The sequence below is a fragment of the Lissotriton helveticus genome, chromosome 8 (assembly GCF_964261635.1).
Source record: "Lissotriton helveticus chromosome 8, aLisHel1.1, whole genome shotgun sequence".
In the NCBI taxonomy this organism is placed as follows: domain Eukaryota; kingdom Metazoa; phylum Chordata; class Amphibia; order Caudata; family Salamandridae; genus Lissotriton; species Lissotriton helveticus.
In genome coordinates, this window is record NC_136069.1 from 325,000,613 (window position 1) to 325,027,634 (window position 27,022).

Sequence of the window (27,022 nt, forward strand, 5' to 3'; positions counted from 1 at the left end):
ACTAAGTACCTTGCCATAGGGATGGTTAGGGCATACCTTAAGGGTGACTTATACGTTTTAAAAAGGAAGATTTAGGCAGTGCAAAAGGATTATTTTGCCAGGTGGGTATGTCAGTTTAAAATTGCATTAAAGCCAGCAGTGGCATTCCTAACATATGTTTAAAAGGCTACTTTAGTGGGTGGCACAATGAGTGCTGCTGGCCCACTAGTAGTATTTGATTTACAGGCCCTGGGTACAGGCAGTGCCATTAAATGGGGACTTACAAGTAAATTACATGTGACAATTATGGGTAGGTGCATTTTATCATGTTTTATCGAGAGAGAACAAGCACTTAGCAATGGTTAGCAGGGGTAAAGTGCACAGAGTCCTAATGCCAACAAAAACAAATTTAGCAACAGAAGATAAAAAGTTGGGGATGACCCCGCAACAAGGGCCAGGTCCAATGAGATCTTTCCACGAAGGAACTCCCCACATGTAACTGGACAGCTCATATTAGGTCCAACCAAGGTAACCTATGTTCTACCTTTAAACGATAAGGATGTGCAAGTTAAAAATGCTGACAATATACTTTTTGACAGATATGGAACAGTGGAACACACCTAAGCAGAAACTTGGATCTAACACTCAATACCAACTTGATCAGTATAAAACGGCTGCCTCGAAGTCAGAACCAGCAGACAATATATCTGCTACAGTGCTTAAAGACTGTAACCAGAGTGAATTACAGACTAAAAAGAGCCCCAAATGAAATATCAGCATTATATTTACATCTCAAATACGATCCAAAAATTGGGTAGTGAGAAATAAATTCTCCACTCCCTTGAGAAATATGAAAAAACAGGGTTGTGAGATATGCATTTTGCAGTCCATTGAGAAATATGGTCGCAATGGCATGCCAGAAGAGAGAACACTGCTTGCAAGGGTGAGAAGGCACATAATTACATCAGTTATTCTTTTCAGGTGCTTATATTAAGGTACTCACTATTAACAGATAAGGTGAACTACAACACATTAAGAAGGGCAACCACAACGGGATTTTGCTTCTGCAAAGGAGAGCAAGCTGGGAAACCCATTCAGTTGTTTGAGGGCACCATTTACAGGAGACTGTCTAGCCGCTATCACCTCCTCAGGCCATGCTAAGCACTCAAGGCCAGCCTTTCAGTCTCTAACCTTCGAGATGATGTCTCAATGTTCAGACGCAATGCCTGTTTGTGAGACAGGATTCTCCCTGAATGGCAGTCTCTGCTTAAGAAGGTTGGCATATCAGATCCTTCTTGCCCAATCTGGAAGAATCAAAATCCCAACTGTCCAAATCCTATTTGCTGCCATGATGTTTCTTGGCAGACAAAGAAAAAATGGATAAGAGTCCATATTGGAGACCTACCTTCCAACTGAGGCAGACTGCAGATTTGAGGGAATGCCCTAGTAGATACTACAGAGTGCAGAAAACGTTCACATCCTGTTTTGTTGAATAGGGGGGTCAGTCGCAGACAAAGACCTCTTACATGCCTCAATGTTTAAATCCCAAAGGAGTGAGAAGTAACATTTTCCAAGTCCATTGCAAATAACAGACACAACAGTGCCGAAACACTCCAGAAGCTGTATATCCTGGTATCTGTGGAACACAGAATAAACAGAACTAACTCTCTAATAGTTGACATGTTATAGTCACTACGCTGTTTCTAGTAGTGATGTTGCTAACTTAGCAGCACAAGCAATTCTAACATCGCCAAGCTATGGTGAAGGATAATAATGGAAAAATTCCAAATCCTTCCTCACCCCTGGGAAAATTTCTCAGTTGAGAAATTTATGGGAAAATGTATTACGATAGTGCTTAAAAATTAGCTATAGTATCACTGAAATGGAAGCAAGGCTGTAGTAAAGGCTTGCGTACATAATATAACATTGAAAGAAAGTCAGTGAAATAAATGACTGAATGACTTAAATCTGCAATTGCCAATCCTGTAGCCATAGTTTAATTTTCTATTAAATTGACTGGAAAGGGCCACATCAGTAAGTAAAACAGTGAATGCTAAAAAACGAAAGATGCAACAATGTTCTGTGAAAACCGTGGGTTATTAAAATATTTTGAATTTTTGTTTAATACATTTATAATGATGACTGACAAGGGAGAGGGCAAATCACCACTTCCGAAGTACTAGTGATGTCATCTTCCCTCCACCTGAAACAATGAACGGAGCCATGAGAAAGTCTCCACTTCAATGTATCATGGCAAAATGGACCGCTTTCAAGAATTAATAACGGCACAGGACATAGAATGGAAAATAATGTAATCAATTACGGATTAGTCCTGCAAAAGAAAACACGCTACAGACTCTTATACCCATTCCATCCAGTGTCCTACCTAACAGATGTGCAGATGCCTCCAAGGCTTAAGGAAATGCGTATTAATTTTAGAAAGAACTGGGAATATGACCATCAAGAAAACTCACAAACAATACATGAGATACACGACTACTTCACATCTAGAGGGATTGATGCCCAGGTGTTCTATATTTTTCTCACTTTTCTCATGTTCAATCATGTTACACATGCACAGGCTATATTGGCGAGCATAGGGATGATCAAAGACACAAAGTCTTTGATCAAATTAATTACAGACTCAGAGCACTCTAGTAATAATTGATCTTTGTTCGAGATTAGGAGTACATTTCTAGTGTGACTCACTTAACAATGAACATGTCACAACGCAAATGGGAGATCAGCTCGTATTTATAGTGGCAAGAACAAGAGTAGGGGGTGGCTAGCTCAAAGTGGTCCTTAAAGAGAAATGAGTCATCATTGCCTTAGCTAAAACTGAGCCTTTTTAAAAACCCAAGCAAGACAAACGTATTAAGTCAGTCAAAACAGCAACATTAAAATCCTAGATTTCATACAATGCTTTGGTACCTTCTCTTGGGAAAGTCTTAAGTAACACTGACGGTCCGTGACTGGAGTCTGCTAATGTTGCATTTAAAATTGGTTGTTGTTACTCCATTTGCAATTTGAAATTCAGAGGTGCATGCAAGAAGAAGATAGATGACATGTGACTTAGGGTAACTGAGCACAGTACCTCCTCAGTGAACAATAGCACTCTTGCAGTGTTATTTATAGCTGTCAGACACACTCTTTATCCACCCCAAATAGCTTGGGATTCTCTCCCTCGTCTGCATGTGGCATCTGAGAGGTATGTGGACAAGTAAGTGTGCAGCAAGGGTTGACTAGGGTGACAAACAGCCTTAACTATAGGCGGCAAGAGTTCATCCTTTTCTTCCAACCCTAAATTCCTGCCACTATGGACCAATAGTAGCAAGACTACTTCAGTCTCAGAAGTAAAACTGTATTCACATTTCTGAATAAAAATAGCACATTAGAAAAGTATCAGTAATAAAACGGAAACCATGACACAGTACACTAAATACATACTTTCAAACAGTTATAATAGGTGAGACTGATAAAGACTTACTAGTTAGTTTAGCAGTAGGGTAAACATGCTGGAATAGTAAGCTTAAAAAGAGATTTGATGACTCAAATTAATTGTCCTGGGCAGTAAAATGTGCTGCCGGGTAATAAACAATAGTTTCTTATATATCTTTAGTTTCGCATGCTCATATACTTTACTGAAGACCATAAACATACGTGGCCGGTCAAAAGCAACAGAACTGCTACTCAGATGTGATACTTGACTTTTCAGTAGTGCCGCTTCCAGGAATGTAGTTATATCAGTTCAAAATGCCTAGCAAAGCATCTTAAAATCTCTACAAGCAGTTTCAGTAAACATTTCATGGCGTGTTTCCTTTAGACCACATTTTGCTGAGAATACTGTCATAAGACCCGCATACCTTTTGTTCCATGTTATTTTGGCTCAGATAAGCACAGCTAGGGAGTTCATGCATGGCTGTTCACAGTCCCAGATGTAGTTAAAAAGAGCTTCGTTTGCTGATCTAGTGACAGAAATTTGGCTCAGTTCCAGACTGAGAAGGCCTTTTCTGTGCACTCACTGCGCCTATGCCAAATAATGCTCTATGAATTTAATTTCTGAAGTGTCTACTGCTTTTAATTTCAAATGTGTTTTATTGATTTTAAGAGCAAAAACAGGCACATCAATGCAATGAAAAGGCAATAGGCACAGAAGGCGAGCGAGACAGACGACCATGTCTTCTCTGTGGGTCAGACAGTGAATTAGGTACAGGTGCCCAATCGAAAATATCATGCCAAGGTTGTAGACAGTAGCTAGAAACAGAAACTCGAACCCCCCCCCCCCCCCCCTTCCCCCAACTCCCCCCCCACCCCTACCACCCCAACCAGTGTGCCGTAGTTGTAAAGCAATTATGGAAGCAGACATTCGGGGAATATTGCAGGCAAACCTGAGATCACGGAGGGCCAGGAGGAGCCTCTGTGAGTCGCAATATGCGAAGGTATCTGGGGCATGTAATCTCATTGAACTCCTTGGACAGGAGGGACAGCAACGGTAACCACAACTTACGAAACGTATCAGCAGAGTGTGTGAGTGTAGCCTGAATGCGTTCCATCCCCAGTGTGAACCAGAGTTTGTGTAACCACCCCGTATGAGTAGGTGTGGTGGTGGAACCCCAGAGTGATAGAATATGTTGCGATGCAGCCTGCAGGGCAATCCCCATTTGGGTGTCTACTGCTTTTAAAAATAAATTTCCATAAGTTGAATAACCATAAAAGGTGCTCAGTATATAGCATAAAAAACTTTGTTTCAGTAGAAAACGCTTTCAAACAAGAGGCAATTGCACAACCTCCATGGCTAACATGGAAAGGACACGTTTTTAGGCAAGCTCTACAAAATATAGTTTCAAGAGAAGCTAGGTAATACCACCAGGACATGAAAGACTAAATGTAAGTCCAAGGTACACGCAATTTGATGCCTCTTTTATTTTTGATCCATATGCATATCAAGTACCTTTGAGTCCTGCAGACCGAACACTATGGTCCTGAAATGATCATTATTAAGTGATTGGTCTCACTGTATTCTACAAGAGAGCCCATGGCGCCGCAATCCAGTAGGTACCTTCTGAAATAAAATGAGGTCACCAGCATGTGAAAGTACCAGGCTTGTTAGAAACCAGAGAGTTTGATAGCGATTCAGCCACGCCTGCCATGTAAAAGTTAATAAGGGCCCGCGCCATATTGCGTCCTTGCTTGAGACAGTTGTTCTAGGGATTCTTCCATGAATAGATCTGCATGGATTAGTCAGTCCCTTGGCCTGTATAAAGCTACGTAACACTTACATTCGCGTAACCAGCATTAGGTAAGCGACCGCCAGTGGCGTAACATAGGGCCCACAGCGAGGGTGCTCCAAACTCCAGCGGGCCCCTCAACACAGTCCCCTGGCCTGTGACTGACTTGGGGGGGCCCTTCTGTGTACTTTGCAGGGGAACCCCCTAAAGTTTTCTTACGCCACTGGAGACCACTAGAGCCAACTTCAGGCGTAGGTGAGCCTTGTCCAAATAGTCCATCTGCAGTGGCTACAGACCCCTATGGAGTCCACAATTGATCATGTGAGGACTTTACCCTTTAAAAAAAAAAACATGGCATGTTCTGAAAGTAACCTGCATGCCTGCTTTGTTGATTGTAATGAAGCATTTGATGTGACAACAAAGAGGCGTCGTTTGTTGTGGAAGCAATGCAGGCAGGGCTCTCTGACCTCCCAGGTAAACATGGCAAACTGTAGTCTGAATACAACAGCAACAAATACACTTCTGTTGATGTGCCTACTGCTACAAAATCTACACATAGTATAAAACTGTCAAGTAATGACTGGCTCCTCAACGAGAATGTCTATTAAGGCCATAGTTTACATTTTTGCGCCTTCTTCTCAGATGCCCCTGTAGGTGGAACATTAACTCTAGGAAGCATAGCAGAGCTATTAAAAGATGAAAGATGGTTACCATGGAGTCGAAGAATGTAGCTTCATGAACGTTTAATTCTGTTGCTCTTGACAGCTTATAAGCCTGATCTTTGCGTGAAACGTTTGCACAGTATGGAGTTTTAAAGCGGATTTCACATGGCCAATAGTTTGCAGAGTCCCACACGACTATTTACGTAACTTAAATCCGTACATTTAATGACGAGGAAATGCATTTCAGAGCCTGAGTTTTTTTTCAAGAAGCAGTAACAAATCGGCCAGGCAACCTCCAGGTAGAAACACAGATCACACAGAATCATAACTGGAACCTGAAAAACCCAATAGGGGTTCCGCTTACTGAAGAATCTGAGAGGTAAAGGGGTTTACCATCATCCCTTTAGCTGGCTTACGAGAAGTACACTGAAGAAAAGAAAATCCAAATTAGGCAGAAACTCGGACTAAGAAAACAAAATTTCCCCAAAAACGATTGCCTGCTGTTAACTCGACACATTCACCTAGAACCAACAAATGAATGCCTTTCTGATCCGAATTGCAGAGCATTATTATACAAAACACTGGTGCGCACTCTTCGCCTGGAGAAATCGTTTTCTGAAAAGTGGTCTGTTAGACCTGCCAGCCTTAGGGTGGTCTTCCCCAAACTTTTTTGCCTGTTTGCCTCATGTTTTGCTGATCTGTTTTTGTTGGCCATTGAACTGAGGGCACTTTATCTCTGCTAACCAGTGCTAAAGTGCATGTGCCCACTCTCCTGAAACATGGTAACATTGATGTATCCACCATCTATTAGACAACTGCTGAGTTAAAAATAATCTAGAATATGTAAATATGTAAAAATAATGTTTGTGGAGCATTAGCTGATAATGATGGTGGATTATTTTGACCAAATCCTATTCCATGCTCTAATGCATTTATTAATTTTTAGCTAAATGTTTGTTTAAAGCAATTTTCAGTTTCCTTACAAGTAGTCCCAGGCCAGGCTTGATTTCAACAAAATGCTAATTATAAAAAATCTGGAATATTAATTTCTTTTTACAATTACTATTTTTAAGTCTGGCCACAGAAATTGTAGACCATTCATTACTCCATAAGAAATTGAGGAGAATGCTTTTGACTGATTTAAACAATGATTTATAAATACCGACGTGAAGCACAAGTGGAGAAAAATTAAAAATTGCTATTAACATCATCTTAATAGTCTCCAATCTATACCTAGCTATTGAGTTATTAAGCGCACTTAAGAAGAAGGGTAAGTGCATTACTTCACTACGCATGTTAAGAAATAGCATGCGTGCAACCACTTGGTACTGAAGAAAGCCCAAAGACCCGACGGAGCACCCAAGGGCTGAACCATGACGACCACTCACGTTTTTAAGCAGGTGCTATAGAACACTGACTGTTCTATACACGCACCATTTCCACTTTTTAGCTTTACCCCATCCTCAATACAATAAACACAAACTTTGATAGATGGAGGCAATTTTAAACGCACTTCACTCTCACCCCTTACTATCTCTGATCACTACTGTGAATACCAGTTGGTCTCCCTCCAGGTGAAGGAAAGCATAACAAAGGCCCGATGATGATTGTTGGATCCCGTCCTTTGGGCAGGTTTACCCCGTGACTTTTTGCTTTTTCCTAGCCTGTTTTTGGAACCTGGATTGGTGATTGTAGGCCTCTGCGCACTTTTTCACTGTGGTACAGTGTAAAGTGCGTGTGCTTTCTGTGTATGGATGGTGAGTGACCTGCCCTCCCATAGGAATGAATGGGGAATATGTATGCCCATGGTAGATTCCTGATGCATGGGGAGTGCAGGGTCGAGTTTGATATGTATAAACTCGTGAGAATGAATGCTGCAGAATGGTGTATGCGGCATGGCTGTATCTAGTCCAGAAGCGCCACTTTTAGAAGTTGGCATAATTGTGTAGTGAGTCTGCTAGCACGTGATTGGCTGATGGGCCTGGCCCAGGCATGCCTGGGCCTGTTGGTAGATGGACTGTCTGGTTTGAGTAGGACAGGGTCTGCAGGGTCTGCAGGGCCCCGGAGGAGGGGGTCTGAGTCAGCCGTAGATGAAAGGCCCCTCTGCTGTCAGGGATGGGAGGAAAGAGCGTCTGGTGGTGCCGGGCCGTGCCTGCCGCCCACCCTGCTGGCTCTCCATCCTGACGACCCACTGTCACCTCTGGCCCTGAAGCTGTCAGGGAGACGTAAACCAGAAACATTCCAGTACTCAGGGCCCCTTGCACGAAAGCTTCAAAGTACTTCAAAGGCATTTTTTGTGTATAAGAAGGGGCTGTGTCTCCTTCCAAAATGTTCTTGTCTTTGCTCTTGTGGCTGACATGGATCTACCAGGGGTGGGCGCTGCCCAGCCCCTGGATGCCTGGATTCCTGGACTCCTGGGGGACCCTTCTGCCTGCCTGGGCTGATGGGGGGACTTGGCTTTGCCCCTGGGGAAGTTCTGGGACCATGGCAGCATGGAGAAGCTGCCTTTTCATGTGGAGAGCGCTGGAGTTGTTTCCTAGCGCCTGGAGGCGCTGTGCTTCGCCTTGAGCGCCTGGGAGCGCTCTGCCTGCTGTCTAGCGCTTTGGAGCGCTTCATTTCCCCCGAGCGCTTGAGAGCGCTTTCTCTGGACTCTCTAGCGCTTAGGAGCGCCTTCCTGCTTGCTTATAGCGCTGGACGCGCTGAGGATTCCTGCCTGCATTGATTTAATTATTTACGAGTGCCCACCTCGATTTGCCGCGGAGAAAAACCACCACGAAGGGGCCGCGACGGGATTGGCCCGTGGATCGTCGTGTCATCGGCGAGGCCGCGCTGCCATTGGTTGGCGGCCTCGCGTCATGAGGGGCTCGTCGCAGGAGCCGCGACGGGATTGGCTGGGCCGCCCTGAGGCCGGGGGCACAAGGGATGAGGCGGAGGAGAAGCATGGCGGCGGGTCGGCCGGGCTCCCGTGATCTGAGGGAACCCGGCGGCCTCTGAAGAGGCGTGTGGTCGGCTTCTGGGGCTTCCGTGTGCAGAGGGAGCCCCGAGTGAAGGAGGAGCGGCAGGCGGAGACTTGCGGCGGGGGCGCGAGGCACATTGGCGGTGCCTGCCCCACCGCGAACGAAGGAGAGCCCCGCCCGCTGCCGGTGAAGAGACCCGGTCCCAGGGAGGGAGACCGGGCGAAGAGGAGCCCCCGCCGAGAACAGCCCGGTGAGTCAAGAGGGCTGGGGGGGGCTCCGTGATGCTGCTGCTCCGTGAGGGAGCAGATGGGTTCTCGTGGTGCCGGTCGAGGCACCAAGGAAGGGCGGCCCCGAATGGCAGTGGGTCGCACTGAAGAACTGGACTTTTATCAGTACCAGCGGTGCCAGGGAACAACACCTATAACCTTCATGGGATACCTGTTTCGGCGCACAAACTACAGAGACACGGGACACTTCCTTCGACGTCAAAGATTCAAGGTTTATTACTGCAGGGAACACAGAAGTCACGACAAGTACAACACGTGCAACTTGGGGAGACTGCTTCAAATTGGTTCTGTGGATCGCTCCTTTTATACAGATTTTCCCCATAGGACATCATGATACACAAAGTTTACAACCGGTTCCCATAATTATTCCTCAGAGGGGTCGCTTTGGTCACTTTGAAGCACATAAGGTCCGGAACATGAGTGCGGAAACATTTGGTGGTTCCCAACTGTAAAAACCCATCTTCCCAACATTAGCAAATTCCAACCGGCAGTAAAACAGATCGAAATAGGAACTAAAACAGGTGGAGAGGAAGATGGAAACAGTGGGCGAGTCGAAAAGGGTGTAAAAGGGGAGGTATCGGGAAACACGAGATACAGGCATCAAAGGGACGTGCCTAATGAGATGCACGGCTGAGACAATAAACTGGCACGGCAAGATGAGCCTCGAGCGGGGCCATCTGCCTTACAGTATCATCCCCCTCTTCATAAAGAAACTTACAAAGAACATGCGTCTTCCGCAAATATCGTGGGAGTCCCAGGGTCACGAAGCGGACAGTGTCCGTTCGCTGGCTACTTGAGGGCAAGAGACAAAATGGATGCCGTATCTAAGATGGAACCCGTAGGTACAAATGGAAAACTCACATATCAAATGAACGGTACAAGTTAGCACAGTGAAACTGCGCACAACTACTAGACTCGTCATTTACGGTTCTTAGATACCAGACTCGACCATATTCGTGCGAGTCGAAAACACCACCTAAAAATTGTCACGGAACCTCAGACGCTCCTTTTGCCCTCATGTAGGCAAGCACTAGTCGGAATCATATTCGATATTCATCAGACCCTCGAGATGTTGTTGCAGCATAGCTCTGTCCAATCGAGACCCTTTGGTAACAGGTGGCTGTCTCATACACGTTGTAGCACAGAGGCCACATAAGGCAGGACCGCACTGTACACAAAGGCAACACGTGAACAGGAACACTACAACGACTCCAATGATCGTCAGAATTTTCCAACCCCAAGTCGACATCAGGCCCCAAAACCAACCAAGTAGCGTCCAATCCCCTACATCCACGTGTATGGATTCGGAGATCTTATGCAACCTCGAGATGGCTTGATAGACAGTCGGAGCGTTATCAGGAATAAAAATACAGCAAGATGAATGGATCACCTTACAAACTCCACCTCGGTCTGCCAAGATTACATCTAAAACCATACGGTTTTGTAACGTCATAAGTCTGTCCGCCTGAAGTTCTGTGGTGATATTACCAAGGGCACTGGCAGTAATATTAGCTGTCGATTCTACCACTCGAGTCAACTGTCTCAGATTCCTACTATTAACCATAGGTCCCCAAAACGGGAGGAAACCCTTGAAAAAGTCTCCTGCCTCTTGACCGGCAGTATCCTCTTCGCTAATTACGCCTCTCACAACTCTAGTCTTGTGATAATCTGCATCTACAGTGAACGTAGGAGGCAACAAGTTGGCAATAAAGCATGCACCTATAAAGTCAGAGGGTAACCATGCATATGCACGATCATGACAAATAAAGTAGGTACCCTTGGCAGCCAGGAACACAGGGGAGGAGACCATTGGCAGAATGTAATTTTCAGTGCAAGCACTCTCTCCAAGTCGGGCTTTCGATCTACGGCCGCGACCTATTAGGCAAAAATTACCAATGTGGGGTACGACCCATATCGGAGGCGAGCTTTTAAGCTGTTTTTCATTAGTGAACACACTATATTCGCCTCTACTTAGGACCCTATAGGCTTGTACCTCTTCTTCAGGGATAAGCGAAAGATCATAGATATCGCTATCTAAATCCTCTATTGCTATCGATAAAGTTTTTTGGTACGAAGTAGGACCAGAGTAAGGGGAACGTGGTTCTCGAATGGGGTGGAAACCCAGTGCGCTTCGAAACATTGTTTGAAATGCTCGAGCAGACCCTTGGGAGCTATACGGTAACACCAGATATGGAATTCCCTTATCCGTAGTATGTGGCATCAACCCACACACCCAACAGTTAGTAGTGTTTACCACTAACTGATGCTGATGAAGGAGTTGAATAAAGGAATTATTGCGGAATTCTGCACGTCTAGCCTGCTCGTGTTCAGGTAGGATGTGAAAAGAATGAGGAGAAACAGTGGAGATGAAGTTAAAATCAGGGGTAGGAGTAGGTGTGATAGAAGACAAGAAGTGAAACATTGTGTAATACACTGCACCTACCAAAAATGCAGAAATAGTCATGAACAATACGAATATTTGAAATATGAAACATTTGGTACGACTGAGTTGCTGCAGCTTGAATCTTCTTGCTTGAGCTCTTTCCAAGTCCATCAGCTTCGAAAATGCCATTCCCTATGACCGTCCGCAACGTTTCTTGACGCACTTCGTTCTGTGTAGCAATAGTCAATTCCTAGGAGTTCCCAGGAATCGACGGTCTTTAACCTAGCGTCAAGACCTACTAACCAGGAGGAAGTACACGCGCGGCCCTACGGTCTTTATTTCAATATATATATATATATATATACGCAAAAACAATGTCTCTCAGCTGTGGAAACAAAAAGGTGTAAAGAACGGAGCTCAATAAATATACAAAATAATTGTAATAACGTGAGTGTTTTTACAGTGTTCAGGGAAAACGGGATAATGCACTTATCAAGGGACAGAACGGATTTTTTTTTTTAGTCTCTGGTGCTTGATCGCAGAAAATAACGAGTTTTCCCAGAACGTGTCTGTTCATTAAACAAAAGATCTGTAGAAGGGACAACGCCCTGTTGATCAGCTGAATGCTCTGGTCTTGAGTTTTCTGTTGACAAATGTTCAGTATTGCCTTTTTGCTGCACTGGGGATTCTCCGACAGGTTGTGCGTCGCTGAAAGGTACAAACGCTGGCAATCCTTCGGTTTCAGTTGATGCAATGCCTTTCCTTACCCACGAGTCTGCTGGCAACGGAATGGGGACTTTCTTGGTGTGGGTGGCGTGCACCCAATTTTTCTTTCCCTCGAGACGAACTGCAGTTCTCGTGGCAAGGAGGACTTGGTAGGGTCCAGTGAATCTAGGGTCCAAATTGTTCTTGCGTGAAAAGTTGCGCGTTACCACCCAATCTCCGGGCTGGAGTTGGTGGCCTGGACCCTCCGTCTGTGTTGGCAATGCTTTGTGAACCTGTTGGTGAATTAACCTCAGTTTAGCAGTCAAGTCATGAAGATAATCAATCAACATTGGATACTCAAGTTCACAAAAAACACCTGGTCTAGGGACCCCCCAAACATTGGCAGGACGACCGAACACTATTTCATAGGGACTGAGCCCTACTCGGGAGTGTACAGTTGCCCTTGTTGACAGTAATGCTAAGGGTAAAGCGTCAGGCCACGAAAGACCTGTCGTAGCCTGAATCTTTGCTAGTTTTAGTTTAAGGGTGCCATTGTACCCTTCCACCAATCCTGCTGATTGTGGATGGTTTGCACTATGAAATTTTTGAACAATCCCTAATCCGCGACACACACTCTTCATCACGCTCCCAACAAACTCACTTCCGTTGTCTGACCACACAACCCGAGGCATTCCGTAACGGGAAAAATATTCTTTGAGTAAAATTTTTGCCGTGGACAAAGCCGTATTATCCTTAAGGGGGTAGGCCTCAATCCATCGGGAGAATGCGCACACCACAACCAATACATACTTCAAGTTATTACATCTTTCCATGTGAATAAAGTCCAACTGGATAACTTCGAAAGGGTATGCAGGAGGAGCAAAATGGCCAGGTGGAGTGGGAGTGCCCTTACCAGGATTATGCATCAAACATACCATGCAATTCTTAACCAAACGTTCAGCACATTTCGTAATACCATCATTCTTCCACACAGGAAACAGCAATTTACAGATACCTTTCGCGCTAATATGTGCTAACCCGTGTGCCATAGTCACAACAGCCAGCACATACGCATCAGGCAACATCCATCTTTTCTGTTCCGACAAGTCAATCCAACAACCATTCGTATCCAACTTTCCCGTACTTTCTTTCCACTTCGTCTTTTCAGTCTCGGTAGCCTCATTCTGAATGGATTTCACACTCTCAATAGTGTTTTCACACATACTTGATTCTGTAGGCCACCTTACCGAACTCGTCACATACATTCGAGTGCTAAGGTTCCGGGCAGTTTCTTTAGCAGTTTCATCCGCAAATGCATTACCACAACCAACATCATCCGTCACTTTACAATGCGCACTACACTTAACAATCGCCACTTGCTTAGGCAACGTAAGTGCATCCAGAAGATCATTCACAAGCTGGCCATGCTGAATCTTCTTACCATGTGACGTTAGGAATCCTCTCTCTCTCCACAGTCGTCCAAAACTATGTGCCACACCAAATGCATACTGGCTATCTGTAAACACATTCACTCGTTTATCTTTAGACAATACACATGCTCTCGTCAAGGCAATGAGCTCAGCAGCCTGAGCTGAATTTTGACTCAACCTTGCGCTCTCCACAATCGTTTTCAATGTAACTATAGCATACGCAGTTGTCACATCACCATTCGGTAATTTGAAACAAGAACCATCCACATACAGAGTACCATCGGGATCTGTCAATGGAGTATCCTTTAGGTCAATGCGACCCTTGGTTTCTTCCTCAGTTCTGAGGTAGCAGTCATGTACTGCTTCACTGCTTGATTCTGTGTCGATCGGCAGCAATGTTGCTGGACTCAACACATTACATCGTTTTATCCGTATATGACTGGCCAGCAACGTCAACTCATACCCAGACAATCTTGCGCTCGTCAGATGTTGAGTTTTCGTTCGGTTTAATAGAGTGTCGACTGCATGCGGAACCATTACCGTGAGCATATTACCCATGACTAGACCTGCAGACTGTCGAATGGACGCCGCAGCTGCCGCTGTTGCCCTTAAGCAACTTGGCAAGGCTCTTGCTACTGGGTCTAAAGTCGAAGAAAAGTATGCACATGGGCGTTGCTTACCACCAAAAGATTGTGTCAAAACACTCAACGCGCAACCATCCCTCTCGTGAACGTATAGTGTAAACGGCTTACTGTAATCAGGAGTACCCAACACAGGAGCCGAACACAACGCATCACGCAATTCAGAAAAACTTTTCTGACATTCTTCAGACCAAGGTACTGGAGATGAAACATCCTTGCACGTAAGGGCTATCAATGGTTTTGCCAACAATGAAAAATTTGGAATCCATTGTCTGCAGTAGGACGTAATACCTAAAAAGGCACGAACATCTCTCTGGGTTTTCGGCACAGTCATTCGGGAAATCACTGCAATTCTCTCTGGGGTCAACCTTCTCCCTTCTTTTGACAATAAGTGACCTAAATAGGTAACTTCTTGGCAACAATACTGTAGCTTCGAAGGTGATACCTTGTGGTGCAAGTCATGTAAATAGTGCAATAATGATACTGTAGCCGTTTTGCAAATAGCTTCTGTATCAGCTGCCACTAAAAGATCGTCTACGTATTGAATCAAAGCTGCACCTTTAGGCAATATAAAGTCATCAAGCTGACTTTTAAGTGCTTGGCTGTAGATTGATGGACTCTCACAGTAACCCTGTGGAGCGCGTTTTAGCCTAAAACTGCGACCTCCTAATGAGAATCCGAACAGGTCTCTGCTTTCTTCTGCGATTGGAATACTAAAGAAAGCATTCTTTAAATCGATCACTGTGAACCAGGAGGCAGATGCCGGAATCATTGTTAGTAAAGCCGTAATGTCGGGAACCACAGGAAATTGCGGAACCACTATTTTGTTTACCTCTCTCAAATCTATAACAAAACGATACACAGGAGGTTTAGTTGGGTCAGTTCGTTTCAAAATTGGCAATACAGGGCTATTGCACACGTTTCCACGAGTTTCTTCAACAACACCCTTTCCAATGAGATCATGAATGATTCCTAACAGTGCTCGTTCGCCTTCAAGAGAAATACGATATTGAGGTAACCGCGGTAATCGCGCATTTGGTTTTAATTGGATCACATAGGGTGGAATGTCTAACAGACCCACATCATTGGGACCTGTGGCCCATAAGGACGCTGGGAGGGAATTCAATTCCGGTGGGAATTTATCAACCGATAAATACATGGGAGAGATCACTCTCCTCCCCAATGTAAGTTCCACTCCTTCAGGGGAACAATACAATGTTGCATATAATCGTTTCAACAAATCCAAGCCCAAAAGATTTTCACCACAGCCTGTAGATAGAATCAGTGGAGCCGTTAGCTCACGTGGTCCAATCATAAGAGGCAAAGGGTTAGAGACTGGGTTACTAACAGGGGCGCCAGAGAATCCAACGGAAACATTCGTTAAGCCAGACAAAGGTGCGCCAGGGAGTTTTGAATGCATGATGGAACTTTTCGTCGCACCAGTGTCTAACAGAAAAGGCTCAACTACACCCGATGTAGTCACTGCAACGTAAGGCCCACTCTGATCGACCGGAACTGACACTACTCCCTCTCTTTGTCTTAGGCTGTCCTAGTAGTGGTCATTTACAACAGTCTCGTGGTCTATATAATAATCATCAACATTATATTGTGCAGACTGAACTGATCCCGCATTTCGCTGGTCAAAATAATTATTTGCATCCGATTGATTCTGATGACGATCAATCTGATTGTGGGATGAACCACGACCTCTACCACGTGGTGCCTGCTGAGGACCACTGCCACGATTTCCTCGAGCTGACACACCATTTAAACGGTCTTTTAAAGCAAGACACTCATATTTCAGATGTCCCTCTTTCCTACAATATGCGCATTGATTATATCCTAGTGTAGATCTGGGATCAAAGTTGTCAGGACGCTGCTGCATCCTATCAGGCTGTGCACGGGGTCGATACTGCTGTTGCGCATCATTTTGGTTCGATCGCGGAGGGTATGCTTGCTGCAACAAAACCTTCGTTTTGAGTTCTTTCGTTTTCTTTTCTACACGATCACTTTCTTCCTTTTCCCTATTCTCATAATACTGAGCCGTTGCCAATATTTGCGCAGGGGTTGAGACTGCCCACGCACTTTCTGAATTCTTTAATTTGTTGCATAGCTCAGGCAGCAAATTTGACACAAATTTGTCAACGAATAACCGCTGACCTCCCTCAGCGCCCATGTCCTGGCCGCTGTGGTCGATAAACGCTTCCTCAAACCTCGTAAAGAAATCCGAGACGCTTTCGTCTTTCTTTTGCTTACAAGCTGACAACTTATCCCAGTTCACCTTCATCGCTGGCATGAGAGTTTTCATGAGCGTAATGATTCTCTGAGGCAAATCCAAGATCATTTGTTCAGGTTTAGCTCCACCAACTTGTAATGCATCAGCTGCTAGCAGTGCAGCCCAATCACCCCCTAATTCAACAGCGTGATTGGCTTGACGAATTTTAGCCCAAACTGGTTGCGGTACAACATTGCCAAACAACATGTCGATGTCGGCAATATTCATAATAGAAGCTTCCACCAGTTGTGATAACTCCTTATAATAACCAGCCGGATTTTTACGCGGATCGGGTAAGGATTGCTTCACCTGCAAAACTTCCGATCGTTTCCATGGAAGATGTATCCATACCCTTTGAAAATGCGGCAGAACCGGAGGGTTAGCTTGCGGATCTCCAGGCACCCACAGTGGCGGGACTTCTCTCATGGGATACTGACCAGGAACCGCTTTCCAATTCTCAGTGGTATCATCTAATGACACTCGAGAACGTGCTGCGGGTCTAAATGCTAATAAACGTTCCACGGCACGTCGTACATCGTCACCTACAATCATACCATTCGAAAAGTTACTCTGGAGTTCAATTATGTCGGACGGTACATCATCTACATCATTATTGTACCATTCTTCCCTCAAAAAGTTACACATTTCCTCAAATACGAATCTCTGCGTAGGCTCATTAAACTGAGAAAATGTATCGAACACTACACGTGGAGTGTAATTGGCAGGATGTCTTATCCACCTATGGGCCATTGTTACTAACGTCTCTTTCTCCCTACCACTAGGGATCTGACTCCGTCTCTGAGGAGTATCAGATGAATCCGACGAAAATAACGGACCAGGAAGGGGTGAATAAAGGGTAGCAACAGAATTAGGAACACGCTTACGAACAGAAGGAGAAAGAAAAACAGGAGCAACAACATTAGAGGTAAAAGAAGACATAGTAGGAACGGACAAGGTAGTCGGAGAAGCAGAAACAACAGTCTGAGAAGGTACAGGTACAGGAGCAGTAGGAACGATAATAGATGGAGGTACAAACGTAGGGTTAACAGCGGGCTGACCCGCAGCCGCTGGAGCAACAAGAGGAACAACAGGAGGTATTACAGGAGGAACTACAGGAGCAGTAGCACCCTGTACATAAGGAGGTGGTGATTTCATCAAGTATGATAGCAAGGGATCCTCCTTCAAATCTTCTTCTTTCTTTTCTAATTTATTCGGTAAAGCTGGGTAACATTTATCTATTTTCATATGATGCAATCTAGTAGCTATTTCCAGGTCTTTTTCTTCTTTGTCTTGTCTACATTCTTTTATAGCTTGCATTATCGGAACAAATTCTTGCTTTTTATCCTTTTTAAGTTGTTTGATTTCTTTCTGTTTGGCCTCTTTACGCCATATTCGAAAGGAATCAAACATAGCTGGCCTAGCTTTCTTTAAAAATAATTTAGCCTCAAGATTATCTAAAATCAAAAAGTTCAAAAGTTCCGTGTGGTGGCCATCTAAGGTCACCGTCCTTCTTCGTGTAGCGGATCCAGTAATCATTATAGATTATGGGACCCACACCGTGTCGACTATATAGATCATGTATCGGAGTTCCAACTGGAGGTATCGGACATGAGTCCTCCAACCGGGAGTCCATTGCGCAACATTTGAAAATACGGAACAAACCACTATGGCTAGGCATCGTGCACACTAACCTAGTATCAAACTTCAAGGATTACCGAAGCAATAAAACCTCGTGTAAGTCAAAACCCTCGGTTTTTGGCAATTGCAACTGTCAAATAATACTAAGAACCAATACTAAGAACCACAAATGCAATGGAACCATGCAATACAACAAAGCCGTAAGGCTATTACAAAGCTCGGAGAGCTATTACCACAAAGCCTGAGGAGGCTATTACAAAGCTCAATGAGCTATTACAACAAAAACCTTAAAGGTTAACACCAAAGCTTTCAAAAAGCTAAAAACAATCACTAAGGACTGGGAGCGACCCACAAATACTTAACTCAGAACTTCAATGGCGTCACCAGGAAGGCCCGTCTATCGTCTCGCTTTGTACAAAGATCTACGCCGGGCGTCGAAGACAGGTCGACAGTCAGGGCATCGGTCCATTGCAGCCGTCAGGAGGCGGGAATCTTCGCAGGGAAAAACTTCGGGCCACTTATTTCGACAACAGGATCGATGAAGCGGGGTGCACCTTCCCTCGGAGATTTCACACGAAGTTCCTCACGAACATCAGGCTTTGGACCGGACCGGTACCGCTGAAGTCGCCCCACGTTGGGCGCCAACTGAAGAACTGGACTTTTATCAGTACCAGCGGTGCCAGGGAACAACACCTATAACCTTCATGGGATACCTGTTTCGGCGCACAAACTACAGAGACACGGGACACTTCCTTCGACGTCAAAGATTCAAGGTTTATTACTGCAGGGAACACAGAAGTCACGACAAGTACAACACGTGCAACTTGGGGAGACTGCTTCAAATTGGTTCTGTGGATCGCTCCTTTTATACAGATTTTCCCCATAGGACATCATGATACACAAAGTTTACAACCGGTTCCCATAATTATTCCTCAGAGGGGTCGCTTTGGTCACTTTGAAGCACATAAGGTCCGGAACATGAGTGCGGAAACATTTGGTGGTTCCCAACTGTAAAAACCCATCTTCCCAACATTAGCAAATTCCAACCGGCAGTAAAACAGATCGAAATAGGAACTAAAACAGGTGGAGAGGAAGATGGAAACAGTGGGCGAGTCGAAAAGGGTGTAAAAGGGGAGGTATCGGGAAACACGAGATACAGGCATCAAAGGGACGTGCCTAATGAGATGCACGGCTGAGACAATAAACTGGCACGGCAAGATGAGCCTCGAGCGGGGCCATCTGCCTTACAGTATCATCCCCCTCTTCATAAAGAAACTTACAAAGAACATGCGTCTTCCGCAAATATCGTGGGAGTCCCAGGGTCACGAAGCGGACAGTGTCCGTTCGCTGGCTACTTGAGGGCAAGAGACAAAATGGATGCCGTATCTAAGATGGAACCCGTAGGTACAAATGGAAAACTCACATATCAAATGAACGGTACAAGTTAGCACAGTGAAACTGCGCACAACTACTAGACTCGTCATTTACGGTTCTTAGATACCAGACTCGACCATATTCGTGCGAGTCGAAAACACCACCTAAAAATTGTCACGGAACCTCAGCCCCACCGTGAGCACAGAGCCCGCGAGGGGCTCTTGAGGGCCCGCATTGCTTCGCGTTGGTGCCGGGTTAGAGGCACTGCTTCAGGGCGGCCCCGGACGGCAGCGGGCCGCCCCAACGGTGTGTAGAGCCCGTTTGGCTCCAGAGTGGGCCATATTCGAGAGGGGGGGGCTTCGGGGCATATTGTCGGTGCTCGTCCCCTCCTGCCCCCGAGTGTGAGGGCTAGAGTCCGGTGAGGCTCCTGGGGGCATCATTGTTTTAAGAGCCTGTGTGGCTCCAACGGTTGGCATGGTGCTTTAGAGCCTTTGGGGCTCCAACGTCTGGGGCATGTGTGATATGCCCAGAGCCTGTGTGGCTCCAGCAGTGGCGCAGTTGGCGCCTAAGGGCCAGTGAGGGCCCTGGCGCAAGTTTGTTGTTCTCCAGGTGCCCAGCACTTTGTGGGCACCTGCCACGTTTAGGCTTTTTATACTTTGAGACTGGCGCTGCATGGCAGCGCACCCTGACACTGAGACTCAGGGCGTCTGAGCCCCAACAAGGCCAGTTGGCCTAGGGACTGCCACAGGTAGTGGCTCATGTGATAGTATCTGCCTAATGTGAGTTTTGCGCATTGTGATGTGGTGCTAGGAAATGTAATGCATTTAGTATGATTACGCACCTTGATCTTACACCTCTGAATGTTTTTAGACATCATGTGATTCTTGCGCTATTGCTTTACTCTTGACACCTCTGAATGTGTAGGTGTATGCCTCATGTGTCTTACTTTTCCTGCGCTGCACCTCTGAATGTTTAGTCATCATGTGTCTTCTTGCGCTGCACCCCTGAATGTATTTTATTGCATCATGTGCTTTATTCATAACACCTCTGAATGCTTTAGGCATCCTGTGTTTCTCTTTATTACTCCTCTGAATGTAGGTTATTGCATCATGGGTAATGTGTTCTTTTCTTAGACCCCTAAATGCTGTGTGATACTTAGGGGGTTGTTCTTTTAGTACAGGTGGTCCTAGTGAGGTCCTGGTCCCCTGCGTGACAGTCTCCCAAGGAGTTTAGGGTTGCGTAGGTGGTACTTACCTGTTCCCAGTAGTTACTGGATGTGATCTATAACTGTTACTTTGTGTTACAGTGAAGTTTATATACTTTTATTCTAATTTCTGACAAGTATTTCTATATCTGCAAAGTGTTGATTCAGACAGTGGCCCCTGTGGCCCTGTCCTGTAAATAATCCCTTGTGAATATTGCCGTGCCAGTTGGCACAATGTACATGTGTGATTTCTATCTGATATGTTTTGACAATACAAAAGTTATTTTAATATAACCTTGTGTGGAGTCTCTTTTGTGGTGTGCCTAGTATGTTGTTGCTGTCGTGTGCTGACGCAAATGCTTTACACATCGCCTCCGAGTTTAGCCTAGACTGCTCGCGCCATGCTACCTAGAGGGTGAGCAGGGGTTATCTTGGCGTGTGACTTCCTTGCCCTGACTGGAATGGTGGTTTCTGCCTGGCTTTGGCATAAGCCTTAGCCTACCAGAAATAGCCGGTTTCCAACAATGATGCTCTTCAAGAAGCAATTCTTGCAGAAAACCAAGATTTAATGCAATTAAGGCTTTCACAGGAATTAGTTTTTTTTTTTTAGAGACGGTTAGAACACAAGACCCTGGCTATAAACAGGATGAGTGATTCCTTCTCCTATGATTACTTGCAAAGTAAAAGCTCAACATCCGTTTAGATCAAGGTGGAGGAACAATATATATAACAACAAACTCAATCCAAGTGCAGGTGAAGCATCAAACATTATATATATATATATATATATATATATATATATATATATATATATATATATATATATATATATATATATATATATATATATATATATATATATATATTCATTCTTCCCACCATCTCAGAGAAAGTTTACTGTCTGAGAAATTGTGAAGCAAACACCGGTTTACATGGGTGTATTATGATCACTTGTCTCCGATAAAGGTAAGACAGACACTGTCGTAAATAACTGAGCCTCCCTTCTCCTTGTATTAATACACAGTAAAATATCGAAGCCGAGGGTATACCTTATTATATACTTCTCACTCCTCTTCAGTGTATAAAAAGGTGAACAGATATATCCAGAGCATACACGACTGGTCAAAGATGCCACTTGGGGTAGACTTGCTCTTTGTGATCCCCTATCCAATGTCTGCGCAGCTTGTCTGCTCTGGTATCTCTAGACCCTGCAAGATGGCTGGCTGCCATAAAGATGTTCTGGTGGTCCAGCCACTTCGATAGGAGTAGGTCGTGTGGCAAGGGACCCAGGACTCCAGTATGAAATGCTCATTACAATAACAAATGGCAGTATGTTGTCCATGTATACCTGCACCAGTCTCCCCTTGCCTGAAGTTCCAAAAGGTTAATGTGGAACTGACTCGCCATTTGAGACAAGAGGTTGCTGATCCCCACCTACTCCAAGAAACCTTCCCATCAAGTAGTGATGCATCTGTCACAACCCCTTAGCCTGTGTGGAAAATGAAGAGTGACCTGCTGCAGGCCAGGTTGGTGCTTATCCGCCACCACAGATCATGAGCTGTCAGTGGTAAGATCTGGTTGAAGCCAGAAAGGCTGCCCGGATACCGGGCCTCACTGAAACCTGAGGTTCTACTGCAGGGCAGCATATGCCACCTGGTATTCAGGACGAGCAAGATGCACAAAACTAAGAGTCTAAGAAGCCTAAGAGCCATCCTTACCACAACCCAGGAATGAGCCAGAAACACCTGGCTCATTACCTGAATGTCCAAGACTCACTGTGGCAGTCAAAAGTATTTGAAGTGCACCATGATTAGGATAGCCACAATAAAAATAATCCTCTGCTAGGGGCCCAGATTGAACTTTGACTCGTTGATGGAAAACCCCAAAGGCGGTAGGACTATGGCCATAGTCAGGAGATGGTCTATGACAATTGTGGTAAGTTAATCTTGAGCAGCCAGTCATTTAGGTACAGGAACACAGGTATCCCAATCTCCATGAACCTTAGATTACGCTTATGAGACTGCAGCATAGGTATAATTAAAATACATGCCCTCAAACTCCAAAGACACTATCCAGTTACCTGGGTTCAGTGCAGGCAGAATCTGAGGCAGGATGAACATTTTAAATCTGTCTTTCAGCAGAAAAGCATTTAGTGGGTGGAGGCCCAGCATGGGCCTGATCCCTATTTCGGTTCAATGAAGCAGCGCAAATATCACCCTGCTCTTCACTTTGAAGCTGGACAGCATAAGGTTGACGTGCAGCAAGAACGCGGAATGGTCAACTGACAGTCGCTCAGACAACAGGATGGGGAGGAAATGAAAGGTAGGGAGCAGAGGTTCTGAAGAATATGCAAGACCATCTGTCCGATAGGACTACTCTCCAACCAGGGAGGAAATGTTGTATACTGCCACCTACCAGTTGAGTTTGGTACTGTACGGGTAAGGGAAGGTGGTTTTCTGAATGACTTGCAAAATCTAGCTTGCCATGTTCCATACAACATGGGGGTGCCTGCCCAGAAGGCCCACTGCTTTCTAGGATCATAAGACTAAACTAGCCATAGAAAACATTCTCTTTCCGAAGGCATCGATACGTTTTCACTATCTAGCCAGAGGATTGGTCGGAAAGGCATTCCCAATGACTTTACTTGTTAAACCCTGAAACATCAGTATTTTAGGCAAAGGATACCTTTTCAGAAGATCGTGATCACTGCGGGTCGGTCTATGTTGCCTGGCCAAGGGTCGACTGATTGGATGGCCTGAGCACAGCTTGGACCAAGTGGCCATGAGCGTGTCTGCAGGATCAATGATGGCCTAGGGAACTTGGTATGCCGTGACCAAATGCAGGACAGGGTCTGAGTCAGAAGACGCCTGTGGTGTGTGATCTTTAGTTTCACAACCTACCACCTTCTCTCTTGATTTCAAGTGGTGGTATGCGGTATGACCCTACTTGGCATCCTTGTGCTTACGACATGTCATTAACTTATTGAAGACTTAGAGCGGGACCGGTTCTCAAAGGGGATTGTGAGCAGGCCCGCAATTTAGAGAGGAAGTTATTTTTCAACTGTGACCTCTTCTTACTTTTAGCTATGTAGAGTTTGCCGCTCCTAGATTGCCTTCAGGTGGATGACGGCACATTAGGTGCAGAAGTTCGAGTTATGACTGGCTTGGTCAGCGTGACACCACATTTGGAAAACAACCATATGACATAACGTAATATGGCCCTGTCAATTAAACTAATACAGTGTTAATAGTCATAGGTGTTCATTATAATGGTTAAACATTGCACGGTATCAATGTTGTCAATAAAGTATATCAATTCAAAACATGTGTTCCATTCATGTGGAGGGGGCATCTCATGGCCAACGATGTAAGCTACTACGGATTCTCTCCTCAACTCCTGCACCACCACCTAAAACAGGGACGCCGCCCCAAAATTGGTAGACAGAGTGCACCCAGCAGCAATCTGCCAGGTAAAGTAATCTGCATTTTGCCCTTCTGACAGTGACAGTCCCAGAGCAATGTGGCGGATGCACATTGTCCCCTCCCTTGTGGTCATGCCACTGCAAGCTCATCCACCTCGTACACCACCAAGCTGAGGGCGGTCTCTACCAGCCAAAACCAATGCATGGCAAGTCAGGACATCTCAAGGAGCCTCTGAGCCGCACCCAAAGGCTGATAACCCTAAAGTGAACAAGGCAGGAGTCTTCCAATGGAAAGTCCTTTGCAGCCTGTCCTTTCGAAAGCTCAGCGCGACAATCCCTAGCAGACGTAGTTTCCTTCCCTCAGACTGATGCTGGAGGTCTACTTAAGCTTAATCTGCCATTGGCACATCTGGCCACCGCGATGGGTCACTGTGGGCTTATTCACCTCCTGCATACCCTCCGTCTACAGTCTCTAATTCAAATCAAATCAAATTTATTTGTTCAGCTTTACATGAAAGCCATACAAAAAAAATACAATACAGAATGCAGAATCACTATGATTAATTTCCCTGATAATACAGGAGGTTAAAAGTAAAACAACACTCCTGGGCACAGAACATAGATATGTTAAAACAGGAATGCGAATCTCACACAGGGAGATAAGGACATAAGAAATACTATTATGTGCTTTCATAAGCGTAATACGTGGTATAAAGACTAAATAACAAGCTAATAAAAAATAAATTGAAAGTCATTATAACCACATCAAGTTAGGCTTAAAAAAAAAAGGGTGAAGGGCCTTGGGAAACTAAAAGCACAAAAAACAATAAAATGCAACCGTACATAGGAAACAGCTGGGGAAGGAGCACAAGATTATACAGTTTTCAAAGTAAAGTACAGGATACAATTGCCAAATTTAAACTTAAGGCTGTTAGCCTTATAGGCTTGAAAGTGCAACTCCAACAAAAAGTACAACTAAGTAAAAACAGGGTTATTTAAAAAGATCTTATGAATCCGTGCAACAGACGAAATAAAGTGCTGAGTGCAGCTGCCTTATCTGGGTGTAAGGTTACTACTAAAAAGAGCTTCCTAAGAGTAACATGAAGGAATATGGAGACTATGTAATAGGCTGATAAAAGGTCAATAAAAAGAAGAAAAACTCTTTGGAGCCTAGTAAGACAGCTAAGGTGGGCATCAGCGACAGAGGGCATCCATCAATAGATCTGAGTAGAATAAAATTGGATAAGAAAGTATTTATTTTTGTCCAACTTGCAAAATAGAGTGCAACATTCGATTTCTGGCATCAAGAGATAACCGACTATTACTATTGTTTGTACATAAAAAGTGCAACCATGCAAAAACTAAAATAGTTGGTAGGTCTTACGTATCTGTGCAACAAATGAAGTAAAATAGTACATACAATTGCTGAGAGACCTTCCCATCCAGAACAGATACAATTTGAATCAATAGCAGCAGTTTAAAAACATTCATTCAAACGTCTGACTAGTGCTCCAGACATAAATGAAATAAGGCTGTAAAGATAGTAAAACAAACGCATATGAGCGCCATGATCACTATCCTGAGAAGTAGGGTTCTCCATTGTCTGTGTTGTAACCGGTAGTCTTCTTTTCCAGATAGTGTCTATATATGAGACTATGGTCTGGTAGATCTCCGGATGGACAGCTCTATAGCACAATAGGAGAGCATCCTTACAACTCCTCCTATTATATTTTAAAAACAAGGGACAAAGGTAAGTTCTACGAGGGGCTAGAGAATAGCAGAGTAACAAAAAGTGTTTCAAAGTTTCTGGGCCACCGAGGGAGCAGCCATACGTCCCATCTCTGCTGCCATAGCCCTTAGACCAGGATTTAGCATATGAGTGGCCCTGCAACGTGCCTAGCCTGAAGCTGAGAAAGACAGCCCTTTTTTGGGATGGAAAAATCAAGTCAATGTAAGGTTCCCATCCAGGTTCGGCCTTTAGGACCAGATATTTAGTGAACAAAGCCCTGCTTGTATCTTCAAACTCTTGTCACATAAAATCCCAGTATTTCCTTTTCACCAGTGGTAGTGTGGGTAACAGTCTCTAGGATGTCATTCTTTTTATTTATTTGTTTTTTATAGAGTTTTATATGTTGGCCGCGCCCCTTTCTTTAGATGCTGTGTAGCCTGAATACGGCAAGCAGCATCTAAAGCAAGAGGCGCGGCCACCTTTGAAGTGGTCTCGCATTTGCGAGAGTTTGAGCTATTAGCATTAGAAATGACAAAGCCTTTTATATGTGTTGCTTTGAAAGACACATAAATAAAAGGCATTATCATTTGTAATGCCAATCGCTTAAAATGTCGCAATTGCGAGACTTATTGCATTGAAAATGCTTGTTATTATTGTTTGTAGTCTTTCCTACTGGCAGGACAATCCATAACTTCAACCCCACTATGTTTCCTGCCATGACCACCAGCTGTCGGAGAAATAGCCTCAGTGGAGAAGTAATATTCAGCCAGCAGAAATTAAACAATGGTGGGCGGTCATCATTGCAGCAATAATTTTCGTGCACATGAAACCAGTGCACGTCCTACAGTGGTGAACTCGGCTACATGATTCAACGTGAGCCACACTTGAAGTGGAACATTGTGAAGAAACAAGGCACATCTACTTAAATTCGCATTCCTGCCTGAAGATAATCTTAAAGTCTCTTTCAGCCCTTGCACGCAGTTAGCAACTCCAGGACCTTGAAACCCTTATGGGCAGTGCTTCAAATGGAAAAATATAAGTGCCGGTTCTCTGTACCAGAGTATCTGCTTGTTTCCGAGAAGTGCCGGTACTCTCCAATTAAAAAGTAT

The 27,022-nt window shown here is 44.7% G+C and overlaps 1 protein-coding gene across 1 annotated transcript in view; it reads right to left on the bottom strand.

Moving 5' to 3' along the window:
- MIPEP (mitochondrial intermediate peptidase) overlaps positions 1 to 27,022 on the bottom strand; it is a 574,688-nt gene that overhangs the window by 34,299 nt on the left and 513,367 nt on the right. The gene's annotated exons all lie outside the window — the stretch shown is intronic.